Source organism: Cervus elaphus, chromosome 11 (genome assembly GCF_910594005.1).
Source record: "Cervus elaphus chromosome 11, mCerEla1.1, whole genome shotgun sequence".
NCBI lineage: Eukaryota > Metazoa > Chordata > Mammalia > Artiodactyla > Cervidae > Cervus > Cervus elaphus.
The window spans coordinates 36,286,971-36,300,012 of NC_057825.1; positions in this window are offsets into that span (position 1 = coordinate 36,286,971).

The following is a 13,042-nucleotide window of genomic DNA, read 5'->3' on the forward strand; positions in this document are numbered from 1 at the left end:
CAATAACCCTGCAGTCCCCACGATGCACTTGAGGGAGGCTTTCTGTGGAAGGCCCCACCCCAGCCCCATGGCCCTTCTCTCTTTCTTGGAGAAGGGGACCACGTGCCACCAGTCAGGCCCCGTGATCCTCTCCCTCAGCGGACCCAACGCAGAAGGGCAGAGGGCAGAGGTCAGAAAATAACTCATGAGAACCAAAACAAAACCCCATTGGAACTACAAATGGAAATGGCTTAGGGGAAAAGGGTCCTGAGATGCTCGGGCTATTAATAAAATCACATGGGCCTCAGCCCTCTTCTCCCAGGGAGCGGGCCTGGCCAGTTTATGGCCAGGCAAGTTCACTCTTGGAAAGACCCCGATTCACCAGATAAAATGTGCCCCAGACCCTATTATTCTGAAGCCCCTACCAGTCTATGTGTACACCTCCGCACCCCTGCACCGCTCCCCCACCACCACCACACACACACAAATGCAACTTCTTGTCTATCAAGTCTTCCTCTTGCTGGATGCACTAATTAGGGAAGAAGGCACTGAACCAATGGTGGTGTATAAGGGCTTGGAGACTCCCGGGAATTTGGTCAGAGGTAACTACATCCTTGCCTTTATCTTCTGTAAGCTTTGGGAAGTGGAACCACCAGGACATTAACTATAATCCCATCAGGGACAGACAGACAGGCACCTACACTTGCTCACAGATTGGGGAGAAAAGAGTCCCTAGAACTTCCTTCCCCAAATGCTGCTGTCTTCAGTTTGAGGAATTCTCATAGTTAGTGGATTTATCATTTCCACTCCGTGGACACATTCTCTACCACTTCTCTCCTCTCACTGCACTCCTCGTTGTCCTGCCCCAGGATCATGGACAGTCCTAGGAAATACTCTAGAATGGGCTGCATCAGAAGAGCCCATCCTGGCTCACATCTTAGAAAATAGTGTGTGAACCAATTAGCACCTCTCAGCCGTGAAGAAGCTCTGAGTCATCACCGGCTCATGACCAAGGTTCTGAGAGTGAGATGGGACCACACAGGCCCATCATGCCCAGCCTGCTACCTTCAGGCAGAGACGCTGTCAAGCTGGGTGCATAGATGAGGCTACAGATACAGCAAAAGCCCCAGCTGGGGAAATGCTAAATTGCTCTGCATGTCTGCTGGGTCCACTTGCTTCCTGAGAGTGTCACAGCCTTGGGCTTTGTCCAGGCTCCTCACCTCCTAATACCCTCTGCACCAACTTAGTGCAGGGAATGCAGGCACAGCACCCCAACCATCCCACCATCCCAAAACACCAATGACATTTAGCTTGAACTTGGACCCGTGAGTAAGTCACTCACAATTTGATTCAGGAACAAGGTAGAGGCTTGTTCTTCCCACCTTTGGATGCCCTGGTGGAGCTCCAAGCACATGGTAGGCATAGAAAATTATTTGTTAGATGAATGAACAATGAGCTCATATCGACCTATTATTTCCAAAGCCAGATGGCTTCTTTCTTTTTAAAGAGAGTAATTTGTCTTGGTGTTGGGTGGGCTTCTGTGATCTGGAGTGTAAGAAGGTTTTAGCTTTGTTTCAGGGCTATTTAGACCAGAAATATGAGACTAGGCCACTTGCACAGGTAGCCTGCATCAGTGTGGGCACCTCTCCCGCCCCATCACAACAGACGTCCTAAGAGAACCACCTTGCCAGGAAACCAGGAGCCTCTGGTGGTGGGCAGGGTCCCTGTAACAATGCCCATTTAGTAGGTACCAGGAGCACTACACCCCTTGTCTTGCTCACTGCATACAAGCCCACTATGGGTGGGTGCTTTTTTGATCCTCACATTACAGGCAAGGACACTGAGCTTTAGAGAGGTTAAGTCACTTGTTGAGGGCCACCCAGTTCTTAAGTGAAGGAGTCAAGATTTGGAGTCCAGACCCTGACTTTAAAACACTTGCTCTTTAGCTGCGCTGCCTGCTCTGAACCACACTGCAGAACCACAAGTCACAGAGTCACAGATTGCCATCATTGGATGGACCCAGCCCAGACACCTCATTTCGTGCATTAGACCCAAAGCCATTTACAAGTTAGTGGTCACACAGGGCCCACAACCCAGGTTTCTATCTTCAAAGTCTGCTTTTTCCACAGACAACCTCCCCGCTTTCCTTCTTCACTCTGGCTGCCTGTAGCTAGGCTCCCACCACCCACCCCTCCCATTGCCCCACGGTCCTTCCCAAGGCAGGAGAAAACACTTAGGAAGGACTGAGATTCGACACAGACCCAAGCACACATCATTTCTGCTGGAAACCAAAGAGATGATTCACATCATGGGGACTCGCAGCATTAATAATTGGGTTGCCATAGTGGTTGCCAACTCTTAATCTTGAAAACCTTAAAATTTCAATAGGTTGCCTCTAGCAGGGACAGCTGAATCCAAAGCTGAAAGGATAAACTAACTCCAGGGTTCTTAACCTCATCACACCCCATGTAACATTTGTTCTTTTGTTGTAACAATTATTCTGTAACTCCCCCTATATTATCCTGAGATGAAATCCATAAAGATATAAACTACCTACTCACATAATTTTAAAAATTCAATTTAATGCCTTAATAATGACACAAAAGGATAAATAAAAGCATATCTTATATATATATGTTGTTGTTGTTCAGTAGCTAAATTGTCTCCAACTCTTTGTGACCCCATGGACTGAAGCATGCCAGACTTCCCTGTCCTTCACTGTCTCTTGGAGTTTGCTCAAATTCATGTCCATTGAGCTGGTGATGCTATATAAGTGTCTCATCCTCTGTTGCCCTCTTCTCCTTTTGCCTTCAGTCTTTCCCAGGATCAGAGTCTTTTCCAATAAATATATATATACATACTCATATGTTATATATATATTTAATTACATATTCAATGCTCACCGTTACACTAAGAGATGTAATGAGAAAAATCTGGATCTCTATATAGAATCATCATGAAACAATAGCTACATAAACAGACTGAGATCCATGCACTGACTTCTTGGGGACTCTAATCTAGGAGCAGAGTTGCATTGGTACTGTGATTTTCCAAAGCCGTAAACACCTCTTAGTAAAGTGCTGATTGAAATCAAGTGTGATTTTCCCTCAATGTTCATAGGAATTTGGGGAATATTTAATACATATTAAAACCACACAAAATAGTTTGTGTTTATATATAACATGAAGTTAGAGGTTTCAGGCTCAGAGGACCAGGGTTTTCAACACATGAATGTCTAGCCAAACACAGGAAAGACACTGGTGAGATAGAGAGCCATTCTTCTTTGTACAGGACCATCCCGTGGTTTGCAGGACATCTAGTATCTGTGGCCCCCACAAACAAACAAAAGTGGCCCCCAATTTTTCAAAACACTCCCAGAGGTAGGCATCATCCCTTTTAGAACTATTGGGTTAGCCTTTCAGGTACCTCCTTCCAGCCCCTGCATCAGCAAATACTCATGGAGAGTCCACGACAGGTAGAGCTTAGGGCTGGGCAGCAATGCCGTTGTGAGACTGGTTGGGGGAGGGGGATGGTTCCAGAGAGGGATAAAATACTATCCCTGACCCCGTGGTGGGGGACAGGGGAAGAATAGAGTAAGACAATGAAGCCTGTAGGAACCACCTGACTTTGAGCATCCTGGGGATGGGAGCTGTGAATTTTACTCACCATTTAACCTAGCAGAGGCCCTGGAGCAGAGGGGCTTGATAAGCCTTTGTTGCATACTGGATGAAGGGAAGGCAGTAGGCTAGAGACTGCTGAGGCCGAAGCTCCGTCTGTATTATGTTGCAGAGATAGCTGAAAGAAAACATGTTTTGGCGGCGGGGGGGGGGGGGGGGGGGGGGGGGGACATTCTCTACAGCCTACATCCCAAGAGAGAAAGGGAGGCCAGAAGTCATGCCAGTGACTAGGAGAGCTTGTGGGTCAAAGAAACCAGAAAGACACACACAGGGCAGCCTCCTTCGTCTCCAAGGATCACACTTCTCAGTTCACACCAGGTTGTCCTCCAAGATGGCAGTCCTTCTGCCCTTTATAGATTGGGGCCAAACTCACTTCCATTCTAGCCAAGAAGCAAGAACTTTCCATGCCTCCCAAGGGGTAGCAACCAATCCCCGGCTTGACTGACCTTGAATTTTTAAGGTAGAGGCTGCTCTGGCCAGAGGAAGGAGAAAGCAGAGCCTGGATATTATCTGTGACACTGAGCAGCCCATGCTTAGGGCACCAGTCAAGCAGGAGAGTAAAGCTATGTTTGGAAAGATTAAAAAAAAAAAAAAAAAGCACTAAAGTAATCATCAGGGGAAACAACCAGAACTCTTGCTGCACCTTCTCACATTCTTTTATGATTTAGTCCTAATTTTATTTTTGAACTACATATGTGGGGTGGGGGCGGGGGATGCTATAAACCTTTTCAGGCTTAGGATGAAGTAACCAGCAGTTAATGGTTCAGCCAGTAGAGCCAGACTGACTGGCTGCCTCTTACTAACTATGTGACCTTGGGCAAGCTACCACTTCTTTGTGTTTCAGTTTCTTGCTCTGTAAAATGGGATAATAATTATAGTGCTCACCTCACAAGATTTTGAGAGGATTAAAGAGAGTTAATACACAAAACGCATACAGAACCACACTAGGCATGTTGTAAGTAGTATATGAGTACTGCCGTTAGTAATCATATTTGTCCTACTATTATTTTTACTAAGGTCTTATTCTGGCCCTAGGAGAGACGATGGGAGCAAGGTTGGGTGATATGCTCCTAGACCTCAAAGGAATCAACAGCAGTCGGATTTCTGAAATCTGTTAAGAGGATTCAGAAGAAAAAACAAGCAGGTTCACAGGTGAGAGCGGTTTAAGAACGCTAGTTTATACCAAATGCCTTCTCTCCCTCTTCTAGGCGGGGTCTTGATCTTGAACACTGAGGGAATAGAAATAGTTTGTAGGCTAAGAAAAGCAACTGGGGGAATCGCATTCCTGGAAGGGAACGTGGAAGGTGGCTTAGGATATATAAGGAAGATGCTTGTGTCAGTGGCTAGGCTGCCTGAGGTTGGCCTCCTAGGCATGTGTGTATATGCACATGCACCCATGGGCCTGTCACAGGTTCCTGAGGTGGCAGACTCTAGGGGCCATTGAGCAATCTAGCCCTTTGGTTAAGGAGTGAACATTAACTTTAGGCCCACACAGACTGTGATGACTTTGCTTCTCCTAAGTTTCCGTTTGCATTCAGGAATTCCCTGAGGAATTGGGTCATTTCTTCAACAAACCCAACCTTCTGTCCGGTGCTTCACAGAGGAACTAACATGTCATTGACATGTATTAAGGTCCTACTCTGTTCCAGGCCCCATTCTGAGTACATTATATTTATAACGGGTAATCTTACGAGGTAGCCATCCCTACTTCTATCAATCCAGGGGAGGAAACTGAGGCAGTCACTTAATAACTTGCCCAAATATATGCAGTTTGTGACAGAGCTGGAATTTGGAAGCAGGAAATCTGGCTCCAGAGTTCATGGTCTCAACTCCTAACCTCTGCTCATGGCTTCGACCCTCCAGGCACCTATGGGGTGGTGGAAGGGAGGGAAGGACAATTCATTAGGTGACTCAGAGAAGAGCCACAGTGAGGCTCAACAGTGAGGCAGGGGACCTCCAAGAAAACAAATGGTTTTGCACGGGTTCTCGTCTTTGCAGCTCCAAGAGAAGATGCTCTGACAGTTCCAGTTGTAGCTTCTTCTGATTCCTGTCCTGTCAGGGTTTTACCTTTTGCCATTTCCTGCTGAAGGAAAAAGGGAGGGTATAATAATCACCTCCACTGCAAAGAGGAGTCTCCCCACCCACAGACTCCATCAAATAACCTTAGAGCTTCTTTCACTGTGTCTTGGTTGATTAAGGAGGATGGAAAGACCCAGGCACTGGTGTGGTTGCTTTTCTAAGTTCAAACACTTGTTATCTTCTGGAGCTGGAAATGGCAAGTGTGGAGTCACTGGCACAATTAGCCTGTGTGGCAGAGAAAAGGGCACCAGAGGTATGGAGGACAACATAGATTTGTCCCATCTGCCACTGTCTTTGCTCTTGGGACCTGAGCTTGGCAAAGAGGTGGACCTTGAGAAGAAGAGGGTCAGGAACTAGTCACAAAAAGCCAAGCCTTAAATACACGTGAGTCTGCCCCTGTGCAAATGAATTCTCAGTCTTCAATAAGGTCGCTGCATAGTCACCATCAAGGAAAATGGCCTTGGTGGCTTTGAGTTCTGTTGGCTTTTGACTCCAGTTTGCCTCTCCCAAGCCCCCTGAGACTTCAGAGCATCCCACTTGCTTTCTGGTTCTCCATCCTACCCAAACACTCCACTCCAATTAGTGAAAGTTTTGGTTGCAAACAACAGAAACAAACTATGGTTAACTTAAGAGGGAAAACCATTTCTTGGGAGGGTATTGGGTCACTCACAGAATCAACTGGAAGGCTGAAGAACAGGGTAGAGGCAGGAACCAAGGATGACACAGGCCCAGCCACTTCCATTGTAGGAACAGTCAGCTGGGGCTGCTGCAGCAACCTCCACTGCCGCAGGGCCCCTGCTGCCCTGCTGGAGCCCGTCACCTCAGACACTTAGCAGCCCCCAGCTCTCAATTTCGACACCACTGCCAGGAATTATCCCTCAAAGGCCCTGGAGACTTTGCGTGGGCTCTCTAGATTCCAACTCTCTACTCATACTCTAGCTGTCAGGGGTGAGGAGAGAGGCTGTCTCTCCCCCATGCAGCTTCCATAGTTGGAAAGGCCTTGTTGCTCATTGGTTTTGTTATTTCCCTGCGAATAGAAAGGAGTGAGGGGAGGCAAACATATGGAAAACCTGCCTTACTGCAGATTCCCCTGAGAGGCAGACAGCATCTCTGTTGGATGGAGAAAGGTGGCCCACCCCTCTGCCAGGGTTTCTCAATCACATAAACACATAATTTCCACTTTAGCTAAGCTAATTTAGGTGTAGTCTTTGTCATGTGCAGCCAAAAGAATCCTGAATCTTACTTCCATCTTCCTACCCATAGTTCTCAACCAAGGACAATCTTGGCCCCTCAGGGGACCTTTGGGAATGAGTGGTGTTTGCCACTCAGCGAATGTTGACTAAGGATGTTGAGCATCCTGAAAGGTGCGGCACAGTAAGACACAGTAAGAACTGTCCTTACCCAAACACCAACAGGGCACTGTCCGGAAACACGGCACCCGCATCAGCCCTGACTGGCATCACTGGTCTGTCTCTTCAACTCCGTCTACCCACTGAGGTTGGCAGTGGCTTCATTATTTTCTCAAGTCAGAGCAGAACTGTGGCTGGTTCCTCACAGTTGGCATCAGGAATTTGCCATCCCCGATTACAGACTTACTCCTTTTTTTTTTTTTGAATAGCTAAGGAAACTGAGATAAGGAGAGGAAGCAGAGTTTATCCAAGGTCACGCAACTCAGCGTAGATTCAGTTCTCTGGCCCCAGCTGAGAGCTCTTTCCACACCACCCTGCAGCCCTTGCTTGCTCTTTTCTTTGAGGCAGACTTAGATAATCTGGACTGGCTTTGAAGTCTTTCCAGGAACCTCTCTGAGAGCTTCCTGGTAAGGGCTCACACGCTGGAGGCAGGGCCCTGGGCCCCAGGGTGCCACCTGTAGATGCTGGCGGTAAGAGAGAGGGACTGTGTGCAGAAGGGGCTGAACTTTGCGGGCAGTGCTGGCAGTCAGCAAAAGGGATCAACAGAGAGCTGAGTCTCACTCTAGAGGGTGAGGGCTGAGAATGATTTGCAGAGACGTGAAGCAGTTGCTTCAACCAGATAATCACACAGGAACTAATTAGCACCTTCCTTCCCAGCACAGCCCTCTGGGGGCAGGAGAATGTTCAGTGGAGAAGAGAAATCCATTAATTACTTTATCAGGAAGCACTGATAAGCACCTGAGAAAGGTATTGCTCCAAGGCTCCCAGCTAATTAAAGAGGTCTGCAGGGTGAAGGGCTGTCTGTCTCACCCCAGAGAGTAGAGCTCTCACTTTGAGCCTGAGCCTGGCCCGCAGCCCCAGCCTGCCAGTGACTAAGGGCTCTGCTCCCCCCACCCCCACCCCCCGACCAGGGAGACTCTGCCCTTGCAGTTTTGCAACCCCCAGTCTGTTTCAGGGAGTCTGCTGGCTGCAGTGCCCACCCCAGCTCACTGGAGAGTGAGGGGTCCTGAGGGAGGCAGTCTGGGTTATTTCCCAAAACGTCACACAAAGAATATCATGAGCGTTTGAGGTGGTGCATGCCTCCTCTCACTGGCATCATCATCATTCCATTTTGTGGAGGAGGAAAATGAGGCTCAGAACATGTAAAATGTCTAGTCAGGGACCTCTCGTGTAGGAAGATGCCAAAGCCCAACTTGAACTTAGATCTCTAGCACAAAGTCCCGTGTTATTCCCCTTGTACTCTGATATGACTCTGCAGGGTCCTGAGAAAATGCTTGCAGCCAGGCAGCCCTGGGTTCCAGTCTTGGGCTCCTTCCTTCTTTGGCGCTTAGGGCCAATTCCTTCATTTCTTAGAGCCTTGGTATCCTCGTCAGTGAAATGAGATTAACCACAGCTACTGAAATGGTTATGAAGAAAAGCATATGTCACAGATATGACACAGAGATCACCTAGAACAAAGGCTGGTGGTGCATTATTTAACGCACCAGGGTCTTCCCAGGAGGCTCAGATGGTAAATTATCTGCCTGCTATGCGGGAGACCTGGCTTCAATTCCTAGGTCATGAAGATCCCCTGGAGGAGGGCATGGCAGTATTCTGGAGGGCATACTCCAGTATTCTTGCCCGGAGAATCCCATGGACAGAGGAGCCTGGTGGGCTATAGTCCATGGGATCGCAAAGAATCAGACATGACTGAGTGACTAACACTTTCACTTAATGCACCAGTTTTCAACATGATTTTTAACTGCAAAAGTTTCCATTCAAATGCAATCTTACAAAGATGTCCAGTGTACAAATAGCTAAAAGCAGAACTTCTCTGGAGGGAGGGTGGTGGGTGGCTCAACCCTACTCCCCACTGCACTCTCCTCTACACTGGGAATCCCCCAGAGCACAGCTGGACAACCTGGATCTGAGACGAGCAGGACACTCTGAGGTCTAAAGGGTCTCTGCATAAACACATTTTAAAAAAAATAAATAGTGTCCTTTTAGCTCACAGAGGACAATAATACCCGGCCATCCTCGGCCCATATGTTGGGGCTTTTCTCCCAGAAAGGGCTAATGGATTTACACAAGCCCCTTCTGCCTTATTCCCAGATGGTTACCTGGCTAGGGAAGAGGGAGGAAAAGTTATCTGCATAAATGAGACCAAACCTGTGACCTTGGCAGCAATCGCTTAGCCCCCAGGCTAGGCAGCCCCACATCCAATAAGGTGATAGATGTCTACATTTTGTGTACATTTTGTGTAGACACATTTCTTTCTGGCCTTCTCAGGAAGCAAATCATTACAATAATAATAGCATGTTGCACTAGATAATGATAAAATGGCCTAGAGAGGGTGGAATGCCTTTCCTAGGGACATATTCAAAGACAAGAGCAGGGATGAGAACTACTGAGGTCTGGATCCCAGATGGTAAAATGTTAGGAGAACACACCCTGATTTCTCAGAAGACACATGGAATAGAGACCATCACCCTTGCAAAACCCGATCGTGGAAATTTCCTGGATCCAGAGTTAAATGTTCAATTTTGTTATTTACCAAAGGTGGCCCAGAATCAGTAGCTGTATTGACCTTCTTGGAGGTGGGGATGGAGGGGATGGGATCGGAAAAGGACACATGTAATGGATTCTTCCTGCTGGGGATTCAGTTGTGATTATTACAGAGGCCATTATAACCCACGGATATTTGAACGTCTTCCTCTGCCATCTTGGTTGCTCAAAATTCAACTAATATCAATTGAATGTCCACATGTTGACTGGGTGTCTGGTATTTGCTGGGCACATCTTAGGTATTACTTCATTTAATCCTCAAAACTTTCCAGCAATTCAGGGACTCTTTCTCCAATTTATGGATGTGAAAGGGAGGCTCAGAGAGGCATGGGGCCATAGCCTTGGCCTCACAGCTATTGGGTGCCCAGGATTTGAGCCCAGGTCTGTTGAGCTTAAATCCAGTGTTCTTTCAAGCCTTCTCCATGAAAGTTTTCCAGAAAAATCCCACCTGTGTTCTGCTCTTCTAGATACTGTCCAGAAAAAACAGCCTAGAAGATTCAGCCTAGAGGAGCAGAACTGGAGAATGGGGAGACTTGAGTTCTAGTTGGTTCTAATTTTAACCAGCCACCCCCTTTCTCTAAGTCTCCGTGTTCTCATCTGTGAAGCAGAGGGAGTGGTTCTCTAAGCCACTTCCTGCTCTGCCCACTCCACCCCATGGCTGCCTGTGCGTATCTGAAGCCACTGTGCTTGCTTCTGCATCTCAGGCTGATGTGTTAATGTGTCCATGGACTCCCATGGAGGGACGCCAGGCCTGCTTCCTCCATCCCCTTGAGCTGTTGCTACTCGCCTGGATTCCCAGCTCAGCAGAGACCAGTCAAGCTGCATTCTGGGGAAGATAGGAAGGAGTCACCCTGGAAGGCGGCACGGCCCCCTGGTGGCTGTGAAGGAGGCAACCACAGGTGCCTCTGCGGAAGGCTTGCTCCAACAGCCATCTGCAGTGGGTGCTCCCGTACCAGGAGGCTAGGGGATGTTTTCATGAGCTCAGCACACCTGTCCCTGAGAGCATCAACACCCCCACCCTGTTCTCAGCTGTAGAAGAGTTGCTGGACTGAGGCACAGATAAGGGCAGTGGTGAGGCAGAAGGGAACCACTTTGAAAAGTCAAGTCAGTTCCAAGAGTTTATTAGTAAAAGCAGGTACTTGGAGCTGCCAGGGGCACAACACAAGCAAAACAGCCATGGTCCCTGCCCTTTGGAGCTTCATGTGATAAGGGGAGGAAACAGACAATAATCAGGTAACTAACTAAATAAACAAATATGTGATATCAAGTTGAGAAAGTGCTAGAAAAGTGAGAATCAGAGTGAATGGAGGATAGAGGGATGGGAGTGACTGTGGGAATTGAGGGGAAAGCGTCTTTTGAAGCAAGGTTGTCGAGGAAGCTCTATTTGAATTCAAAGTCAAGGAAAAACCTGAGGCAAAGTCAAAAGCCCAATACAGGGTCAGCAGACTTTCTCTGTCAAGGCCAGATAGTAAACACATGAGGTTTCATAGTCCCTATTGCTAGTCTGTATTGCTAGTGTTCTAATAAAGCTTCATTGACAAAATAGAAGCAGTCCTTATGCTGTCAGCTGGTGCCCTAAAACAAGAAAGCACTGGTTCTGTGTCAGGAAAGAATGAGGCTGGTGTTAGCCAACCTCAGTTCCCTGTTAGGGTTGAGCAGGGGAGGGTCCCAAGAGGAAGAAGAGATAGAGGGGAGGAAGATCGTGGAGAACCTTGTCCATCAAGATAAGCAGTCTGACTTTGTTTCTAAAGGCACTGGAATGCCATGGTAAGGTTTCAAAGCAGCAAAGAGACATGATTTGGTTTTTATACTTTTAAAAAGATTACTCTGGCTGCTGTGTGGAAAAAGAATTGGAGAGAGGAAAGAAGGGATACAGGGAGACCCTTAACCTTGTACAGTAGTTGAGGAAGAGACACCTGAGGCCTGGCCCTTTGGGTGGGATCAGGAACAAAGGCAGGGACATGGGCTGCTTTGGAAGTGACTTCGAGTCATGTCTCACAGGGGTCAATGTTAAGACCTCACTCTAGCTGACTTTGTTTTGTCTAAATGATAGGGAGTACACAGTGATAGTCTATAAGCTACAGTCAAAGCTATGGTCTTTCCAGCAGTCATGTACAGATGTGAGAGTTGGACCATAAAGAAGGCTGAACACTGAAGGATTGATGCTTTCAAACTGTGGTGCTGGAGAAGACTCTTGAGAGTCCCTTGACAGCAAGGAAATTGAAACAGTCAATCCTAAAGGAAATCAACCTTGAATATTCACTGGAAGGACTGATGCTGAAGCTCCAAAACTTTGGCCACCTGATGCAAAGAGCCAACTCACTGTAAAAGACCTTGATGCTGGGAAATATTGAGGGCAGTAGGAGAAGGGGGCAATGGAAGATGAGATGGTTGGATGGCATCATCAACTCAGGGATGTGAGTTTGAGCAAACTTCAGGATATAGTGAAGGACAGGGGAACCTGGCGTGCTGCAGTCCATGGGGTCGCAAAGAGTCAGACACGATTAGCGACTGAAGAACAACAACAACATAGTATTATCTCCCAAACTGAGGAAATCAATAGCTCCTTTGGACAATGAACTGCCAAATTGATCAAAGAAAATTGCGGGAAAAATTTTCCCAAAGCTATGGAGGAAAAACGAAACATCAAATGAAATGTAGAGGCACTCACAGTTCAGGTGGACGAAAAGAGAGCAACAAAACTTACAGGCTGATGAGCTCCAAGCCATTGCCACCACCCAGGAAAAGCATCCAGGGGACGTCACATGCCATCACTGCAGAATTGGCCCCCAAGCCAGTGAGGCCTGTTCAGAGTATGATTAGGCAAACCTAAGCAACATTCAACCCTGACAACCCAAAAGAAGCTAGACTGAGGACAAGCCAGAAGGATGGAGGCTGCCCCATATCTCTAATTCCATGTGATCATCGATTGCAAGACATACCATAAGTAACAGATTTGGGGCAGAAAATTCTACCCCATCGAATATACACCCTGATAATAATAAGATACATCCTAATTTCATCTATATTACATAGTGAAAAATGTGTCCCTGAGAATCCATGTTATTTAACTGAGAGCCTACTTTGCAGCAGAATATCTTATCACCTCACTTTATTCTAAAAACAATCCTCTGTGGAAACCCACAAGTTTGATAATTTGCTGGGGTTACCTAACACCCTAGCAAGTGGCAAAGCTGGAGTTTAAATACGAACTCGGCTGTCCTCTAACTGGGATAACAAAGGACATTCCAGAGGGTAATCAGGAAAAAAAAAGTAATCAGGAAACTCCTTTCTAGATCTTCACCGTTCATGGACTGTCTTTCCTAAAATTGAATTACCTGAGAACAAGATTGA